The following is a 9,679-nucleotide window of genomic DNA, read 5'->3' as shown; positions in this document are numbered from 1 at the left end:
CAGAACGTTATTACTAGAAATCAGTTTTTGGGAATTGGCATAATATAGAACTTATGTCTAACTGGGGTGTTGGTTGCAATTGTCTCCCTGTTAAGCTGACGTATCGGCTGGGCCATTGCTTTCTTCCAAAGTTGGAGTCGTCTTTACGCCCGCGATCCCTGCACATTTTACCGTTTTCCCTCGTACCACCTAATGCATAAACCACTAAACGTTACAACCGTCACCAATGATCCTTAACAGCTAGGATAATCTTATCAGGGGTACGATAACGTTAAAAGAAAGAAAGAATTTCATTGCTCAAGAAAGACTTCCATTGCTTAGAGCGATTGGTTTGTCATCGGGCTGGTGGTGGGGAGAATTTTGCTGGCCGCTGCTCCAGGTGAAGATTTACCCTTTCTGTCTATGGTTTAATTCAATAGTTACTTCGAAGGTAAGCCATGCGTACTTCGAATGCGGCTATAGGAGTGTCCGCGACTATTTCTGGTGCGGTCGAATTTATTTCGAGGACTTACAGGTGAGCAGAGTCTGCAAACGTAAGTGCCTGAGAGGTCAAGCTCCCCAGCGTCTGAGTAACACATCGTGTGCAGTAACCACGAAATGTCATTGGACGCCTAGGTTCCTGTAGACCGACAAATTGACTATCCGGTTTCGAGGCAAAGGCCACGTGTTATGTTTCTACTAGCACTCTTATTATTAAAAAAATGGACATGCGCCCTGTATTCACTATGATTGGTATGATCAGTTATATAATTTTCAATCATATCAGATTAAATAAAGTAGCTAATGTCTCTATTTTTTTTTTTAGTGAAAGGCTATTTATCTATCGTAAGGCAGTATTACCAAAGCAAATAGTAGGACAATTGACTTTGTAGCGCATACGGATCGGATGCATGCAATTTTTTTGCCTTTGTAGAAGGCAACACTATTCAATATACTAACGCCACTTAATCAAGTGGTATGTAATGGGATCAATTTATTTTTGCATAATAACATAATAACATGTATGTACGCATTAACGTAAAATGTGTTTCGTTCGTTTGATTTTAATTACTTTGCCCTGCCCCATATTATTATTAATTTTATATCGGTGATTTAATTTATATATATATTGGTGTTATTTATACATATTTAATTTATATATATTGGTGATAATCGAGCGAAGCTGGGCATATTTCGAAGGACAGTCTAAACTATGAGAGTGGAAAAAGTATTTGTATCAGCACATCTTGTCGAACCGTTCATTCATGAACTATCGATGATTCTTTCAAGAACTCTGCTTCCGCACGACGTCTCAGGATTATTTTACTTCCCGTTTGCATAATACGTCGGTGTCCTTATTTTTTTTTGTCCTTCTTAAATCCAACCTGTTTTATCTTGTTACCACTTCGTTGGCTGATTATATAGATAAGTAGTAGAACGTTAGAGCGTCACCGTGCAGCCGCGCTGTTTCAGAATTTACCGCCAATATGTCATACAGGTATGGTAGTTTATCTTGATTATGGTTGTCGTTGTCACTTCTGCTACTGTGATCATTGTTACAATTGTATATACCTACAATTGCGTATCGTTATAACGTTCTGGATCGCGATGTTTGTGGTCGACCCATAAGTATGCCTTTGCTGTCGAGAAATAGGGCCCAGATTGAGGAAGTATCTCTTGCTATGTACTCTGTATTCTCGGAACCGGTTCCGTTACGTGCTACAGCGCTTTACGGTAATTTTATATTGCTGCATAGACGCTATAAATCGGCCTGATCGGCCATTTTCCCGTTCTCACCTCGTTTCGATTTTCTGACCTGTTCTATGTAATGTAGCAGGCAAAAAAGTGACTAAGATAATTCAATTTGATCGCGCCAATTACATGAAAGAAACTTTTGTAAATATTAGACCTAACTCATTTCGATTGATTGTCTTTATTGAGGAGCATTTGAAAAGCGTCAACGGCTCACTTCATCGGTATGCATATCTTCTCAGCTTACAATTATGCTTAAATATGTCTATGAATCTGTGAAGATTAGTCGAATCTAAACAAAATAGTCGTAATTAAGAGATGGGTCCCGGCAAAGGCAACGTATACAGAATCACGTTAAGGTTACGCGGTCGCTTCAGCAGTTCTCGAATCTGTGATGTCCGTTCCTCAGTTAAGCAGCGCTTCAAACGACGGATTTATCCTCGCGTTTCTTAACTAGCTGACCGGCGCGCTTTTGTACTGGGTCCCTAACCCAGCTCAGGCATTCCTATGTCTAGTGAACAAACACACGATCGTTGCGCACTCACAGAGATGTGTACTTTTTTTGCGGGAAATAGCAAAGCCAGGATGCACCTGAAGCATCTAATCATAACTCTGGGCATTTAAAGCGTATGAGCCGGTTGTCCGGTATAGTATTTCCTTCAAAGTCCCTCTTTCAACCATAAACTAGTGAAGATGCTTGCGTTCTGTAAAGGAAATCATATCTTCCTTCGTTGATTTATTGGCTGAAATGATTCTAGTGCACCGATTCGAACAACAAATGATGATAAAATTGATGAAACTTGCTAACTTAGCCTGAAATACAAATATCGCTTTGTTTCTTTCCTTCGAAAATCGTACGCAGTACAATTTTCGCTTCTATATAAAAGCAATTGTAATCTTTGGGATCGTTTATAGCTAAACCATAGACGATTACAGTTCACACATGGTGATCACATTTGTACCCACAGTGGGTGTCTATGTGGAAGACCAATATAGTCGCCGTCCTGTCGTAGACGCTGTTCACCATCATCATCATCGACTCTCATGGTAACAAGCATTAAAATCGCTTGTCTAATATTCGATAGTAGCACGTAGCCTTCAGAAAAGTGCGACTTGTGCGTGAGTCTTTCGCAGAAATCATGTCAACCAGTACAGATAGCGATAATGGTTGTAGCGCAGTTGTTTAGGCGCTTCAGGACGCGGCTATGTGAAACAAGCTGAATCAGTCGCTGGGAGTCGCATCAGTCAGCCGATGGGGTGACTAAGTGAATAGGGGGTTCGGTAATGCGTTTAAGGCTTTCGTATTATTATGATTAGTATTAATCTGTACAATATGTTGCCGAACAGTACGATCACGTTCTGGTTTTCTTAGACGAAGCCTAACCTATCAGAAATCGCCTTCCTAACAAATCCGAGGTCCGGAATCACGCAGATAAATGGAAGTTAAATAGGAACCACAATGGATTTCGTGCTTGGACGCTAGTCGTTCAAGGTGAAAGGGGTTCAACTTATAGCGACAGCAACGTACGCACCGATCAAATCTTTATTCTTCGATGAACAAATCCGCCATATCTAAATCGCCTGTAGCAAATGATCTGAGTTTTCCAGAGAGAAGCCTTCTCAAACTTTGAAAGTCTCTTCCCCAAAATCGGGTCCGTAGAACTAAACGGGGTGTAGCAAATCTTTCTTCAAATAAACGAATTCGAGTACAGGTAGAGGCCAGGTGCGATTTTTCGTCGATACACACGAAAGCTCTGCAACAGATCTTGCTACCAAAAGCGATTTTACTCATTGCTACGTTAGCTGTGTAAGGCCATTATAGACTCCTTCGTCTCTATATAGATACAGTAGTTACCATTGCGCAAAAAGAAGAAGTTTCACACTGCAGTTACCTACAGCGGGGAAAAAGCTAGCCGTAGCAACGACGACTCGACCGAATCAATGAACAGGCAACATCTGCCCTGTCTCAAAAATCGCTAGTCACCGGCAAAAGTTTAAGTTGTCGCATTCAACGGCTATCTGAGACCGACCTGATGATTCTGTGATACAAGCAATGAGCAACAACTGGCCAGCTTACTAAAACGGAATGATAGTCAAATAATAATAACCCGTTTCTGTGTTGTTAAGTATATTGCGGGTGGTATAGATAGTGTACCTTGCCCTGATCTACCGCAACAACAGCAGATAAGTAACTGATGAGTGACACACAGTAGTAAGCACATCCAGTAAAGGGGGCTCGATCAGTCTATATGTCGGTGGCTTGGTCGAGAACTTCGCTGTGTGTCATAGATAAATGTACCAGGATGATTCGTTTCTAATAACAGTTTCGCTGCGGTATAGAAGGCATACATCTAAAAACATGGCGAACACAGTTTTTATAAGGAGCCGGATGGTTAAGACGAATTCAATTCTGGTACTCAAACTAGCTTTCAGTTGACATGTGGCAACGCAGACTGGAGATCTATGTGGCTATTTAGACTATTGCTGATGGAAATTATCACCGTTATTATATAGTGCGGTATAATGATTAACTTACGATTAGCGTAACGGCCAATGAGTAATATATAGATAATTACCATAAGCCGTATTAAGTTTCTACGTGTAATCAACAAACAATCATATGCGGATAAAGTGGTCCCAGGAGCAATGTTTCAGAGCCCATATTTACGAGGCTACTAACCTCGTATTAATATGACCAGAGACCATATGGGATCGTGTGTAAGTAAACCCCTAGAAGTGAGTTGTTGTATGCTGTATAGATAACAAAATGTTAGCTTTTTTTATGTTATTCTTTTAGCCCTCCACTTTATCGTGCACAGGGGTAGTTAGAAGTGCTGGTCGAAAAAGCTTGCTCAGCTTCAACATGAAATCCCGGACACGGCAGATGGACACAGCCCTGGCCGGCCATGCAATGTAGTTAAAGGCCCAAGATAGCAAACAACTTGTTAACTAAGCAAGAAGGTTAGTTTTAGAAATGAGCCCATTGTTAGACGTTGTGAATGTATGGAACTTTACGAAAATTTAAAAGCCTGGTTCGTTGTGAGGGTCGAAAAAATGTGTCTTCTCTTGAGAGCAGCAAGGGCTATGCTTAACTCTGTAGGACATAGCTAAGGCCAGAGATTCCGAACAGACCATGATTGCGTTTCGGGGCTCTGCAGCGGTCTTGTACAGTGGGAAATCCTGGTAAACATGTAGGAAACGATCACTAATGTGCTTCGACTGCGTCGACCTAACGAGGCCATCTAACGACGAAGGCCCGATAGACGAGGCAGAGCTACCTCTCCTCATAGCACCGCCCCTTTTTAATTCAACCTAATCATTTATAGCTATTTTTTCCATTGTTGACCGGAATTGCGCCTAAAGGAATCGTCCTGCTGCTAGTCGATAATGCGTGGTGGCGTTTCTTTTGCTTTTGGCTGTATGGACGGCGTCGCCTCGTGCGGTGTAACGTTATCGACTAACAGTGAACAAAAACAGCGTATGATCCAGTAAGTGCTGAGTTCAGTCATCGCCCACAGGCCCAGCTACCGCCCACCGGGTCGCTGTGCAATGTTCAATTAGAATAGAATGCATTCAAGTGTTGCGTTCAATTGTGAGTTCTAACTTTTCATGCTGAATTCATATATTACAAAACGGCATGCAGAGAGAAACTAGGCTATATACGGCGTCGCCCGTGTCGAGCCATTTCACCTTGACGGTCCGTTACAAATTTACCTGCCAGCACCACAATTTTAAAGCCAACAAATCGCTTCATCTAATACAACCCTAGTAAATACTTCGAAAGCTGCCAACGCTTTCGTTGACAGCTGTGGTAGGAGTGTTTAACTGACCACACTTCTGACATGGGCCTAAATGAACGCTTGTAGAACTATCAATATTTTTATTAGCTGGCCAACCTGCATTACGTTATTACTTAGTGCGTTATATATATAAACGTTATATGGAGTAACAGGCACAATAGCAGATTGTTACTATCGCAGATTTGCAGAACACATATAATTAAGGATACAAAGTTAAGATTGACACAGGTCATCACTATCTAGTTTTGCGACTACCTGTACTACGTATTAGATTAATTTTTAAGTGTGAATACCACAATCAAAGGCCTAAATAGCATTTGACTTGCTTGGGATCTCTGACTACCTGATTGTGGTAATAAGCATAAATTACGCTTTTTTTTTGATATCTTTCTTCTAATTCATTCAATTGAATATTCTAGCATGTCCATCCTTCCCTCCTGGCAACACCGCACAGTATTGGCGTTCATCGGCACATAGCCTAATTACTGAGTACGGTTTCAAACCTCTTGCATCCTTAATTTTTTCTAGTGTGCCTTTATTCGGGTATAATGTACAAGGCGGTCGCTTAGTGTCAAGGGCGGCGTATGTCTGTTAGTATTAGATTTTTTGTTTACTAGTTAGTTTTAGGTGTTTTTTTTTTGGTGAAAAGGAAAAACATATAACATAATATTACTAAACTATATTATATATACTATTTTTGGCAATACTATAATCGCATCAGAGTACAACGTTTTCGGGAACAAGATTATGATTTTTGCATCCGTACATTACAGCTAAATGAACACTATTAAGAAAATTATGCAGAGATCGAAACAGGTAATAGCTTTAAAATGTCATGCCAAAGCTCGCTCAGTTTTTGTGGGGGGGGGGGGCATTGTCCCGGTGGAAAACGATGGCCACCCTAGTTGCGGTCGATCTTTCCCAATGGCTTGTTGTAATCTTCTTCATTGCTGGCCCTAATCAATCATATTGCAATGCATTGGCAACTCATAATGTACGAATTTTTCAGTTCCAATCCCATAAAGTACAACGAGTCACCTCTTTTGGCTACCGATTGTGAAGTATTTGGTCCATATTTTTGTTACATTTAATGTCCTTTTGGTCATCCATGATCAACTACTTTAGAAATGGCTAGGGTTAACATGACTTGACCAATGTGGCACTCTTTTTTTGTAGCCAGTTTTTTCAAATGGTTCAAAAGTGTTTAGCTTCTTGGCCAACTGGTCGACCGCTATAATGAGCGTTTCCTACATCGAAATTTTCAGAATTGTCTTTCGGACGGTTTTTCCGCTAGCGCATTTTGGTCGTAGAAGCCACGAGTGTTTTTTTCACAGGCCTACGCAGCATTTGTGCTTTTAAATATTTAAATTATATAAATGTTATCATAAATCATAAATTTTACTTACCCTCGTAATAAAGGCATTTCAACGATGTTAGTACATACCTTTTAAAATCTCCGACGCCGACCTAATGCGACCTATGTTACCTTTTAAAGCAATCTAGTTAGAAAACGGTCAACACCTTCTCGAGAAGGCAGTATCTATCTCTATTGACAAGTGAACATTGCTTGCCGAACTTCCACGCCGTGAGCTGCACTTATATATTTAGAGTACGATACGTTCCGGGTAGCAATTAGGGCAGCTGACGACAATAGCTTTCACTATTTGTGACCAAAAACGTCGACAAAGAGGCCTTGAAGACAACTTGCGCTATAAAACAACATAAGACAATGGCTTGGCCGTTTCAGGCAATCGTATCGTTTTTTCCTTTTTAAAGCATTGTATTTAAATTGACCCAGTGAATATACCGGCGATAGATACTTTCTCAATACAATGCCTGAATTTCAGTAGCTCCTCGTCTCTGTATTTATTACGATACAGTATAATTATTTGTTTATTAAGAAGAAATAACTTGAAGCGTGTTAGTTGCGTGGATTTAAGTTGCCCTACGGCTAGACCTGGTCTGTTAAGTGCAATATTCATGAGCGTTTATTATAGATATTTCCGACACACTCCGAAAGCGCGAAGGTGAATTTGGCCTTACCAGCAGGTACCTAAGGAGGCCTTCAACTTATGCTCAAATATAAAAAAATAACCATATATTTTAATAAAATCAGCGCATTTCGTTACCATTCGATCCAGACATTTAAAATAACTTAAATTTGCCATGACTAAATGAGACAAGTTGTCACCGTACGCAGTTAATTCGTGCCACGTAAGATGGCTTATAAACAATGCCATGGGACCTTGAAATTTCCAGCGGCCCGCTTCTTATTAACAACTTCTCGAGAAGGACGATTGCCTCTACGAGGACAAAAATAAAAAATAGTCGACTCATCTGTCGAGGTCTAGCAACTTTCAAGGCCTAAGCCACATACGAGATCATTGTTACGGCTGTACTTGGGTTTGCAGCCAGAGTTAGGACGATCGACACCATCGCCTAGGCGTTCTTCGCTTCTCCTAAATAGTCGCAGTTGAACTACGGATCGATCTGTGGCTTTCGTTCAACTGCTTGACTCATTCCGGACCGCCGCCTACTCCACGATATAAACGGCGCATCTTTTATTCGCATGCGTATAATACGACTATTGGCTTTCCGTATGCACGAAACGTAAAGATACAAAATCCCCTTGAACTCGACGTCGTCACTTACCGATACAGCGACAGAGTTGTAATGTCGGCAAGAGAACTGTACACTACTACTTACATGCTTCATGTGCTATTGCTATGGCCGCTGCTGACCGCCTGGACCGGTACGTAAGCCTGTCTCTTCGTAGCCAGAAGCAACTTACTGAATCTAGGAAACGGTGGCTTATGGATTCTGGCCATACATATATATGTATGTATATAGAAGAGGGGCATGTTCGATCGATGCATGACATACTTAAGGTAACAAGCGTCTTCTATACTTTTAAATAGGGACGCATGTAAATCTGAGCACGTATCAATACGTTATACGCTTTACTGCCATTGGCGATGTGTACAGCGAACAGAAAACATTACAGTTGCGTTCATTTGTTCATTCTACGCGCAAAGGCACGTATCGTCATCGATTGTACTGTAACCATTAATCAACGCTTCTTCTGTCGTCTGCTAGTCAAATAAAAATTCAATTTAGTACCGCCAAAGCGACAAGACCTATTTAGACGATAACGACGTTATCCATTGTTCATATTATTCAGAACTCCCGATTTTTCGAAAATAGGGGGTAAATTCTCGACCTTAAGGAAAATGTTATGCACTTATTTCTGTTTATAACTATGTATAGATGATAAAAGAATTATTTGACATTAGAAGTCTTCGGATAAAATAAAGCATCACGTATCTCATGACCATAATTGGCAGCAGCTTGTTAGAAAGGCTTCTACGAGCCAAGTGGGAATATCCATTTTTTTCCAAATGTCTCGAATGTGCCAAGTACGACTGTTTATATTCTAGGCGTTAATACTAGAACCAGCAGAAGCGAGTGTTTTTTTTTGACAGGCAGCCTATTTGGTAACGGGATTGTCATATACACGATACGTTTTTTTATCAATAAGAAAAAAAAAATCAGTTGTTTAAACATCTTTTAATCAGATCTTTTAGAACGCTTTTGTGACTTGCGTGCGTTCTGTTCGGAGTAGCCTTTCAAGACGCTACTGTTTAAAAATCGGTTTTGTTCAATGTTAATTAGAGATATTCCTTCGTACAACTCTGGCCAGGACCGAATGATGTAGATAACGACAAGGGTACCTTCGTTTACCATATTTAACCTGCAAGTACGAGCGTATATGTAACAGCGTCTTTACGCCATACATGTAGAAAGCGTATGAGGAAGCACACTTACGTAAGCGGATGAAGTAACGCCATAAAATAGCGCACTGTAATCTGCCCTAAGGTAAAGCAAAGGGTCAAAGTCGTCTCGATAGGAAAAGAGTAGAGCTTTTTATTTGTCTTATAGAGTCATTCTTCCAGCTTATGACGATCATTGATTTGTCTCTATCGTTGTACGTACTCGTTAACTCGTCAACATCGTTACGGCTTTAGGGAAATTGTATTGACCAGCTATAGTCTGAAGCCCGTAGCATCTGACTACGTCCCAACAACAAAAATTACAAATTTAAGAAATCAAGGAAAAATCCATTCACGTGTGAAAAGACGACAAACTTA

General features: G+C 40.6%; 1 long non-coding RNA gene across 1 annotated transcript in view; it reads left to right on the top strand.

Annotated features, from left to right (window-relative positions):
• The first annotated feature begins 299 nt into the window (after positions 1-299).
• Positions 300-9,679, top strand: part of LOC111272327 (uncharacterized) — a 38,181-nt gene continuing 28,801 nt past the window's right edge. Inside the window, exon 1 of the long non-coding RNA XR_002687468.2 lies at positions 300-514. This is a non-coding gene — a long non-coding RNA (uncharacterized LOC111272327). The remainder of the gene's footprint in view (positions 515-9,679) is intronic.

Source organism: Varroa jacobsoni, unplaced genomic scaffold (genome assembly GCF_002532875.2).
Source record: "Varroa jacobsoni isolate VJ856 unplaced genomic scaffold, vjacob_1.0 contig02036, whole genome shotgun sequence".
NCBI lineage: Eukaryota > Metazoa > Arthropoda > Arachnida > Mesostigmata > Varroidae > Varroa > Varroa jacobsoni.
This window is presented reverse-complemented; position numbering and strand designations above follow the sequence as displayed.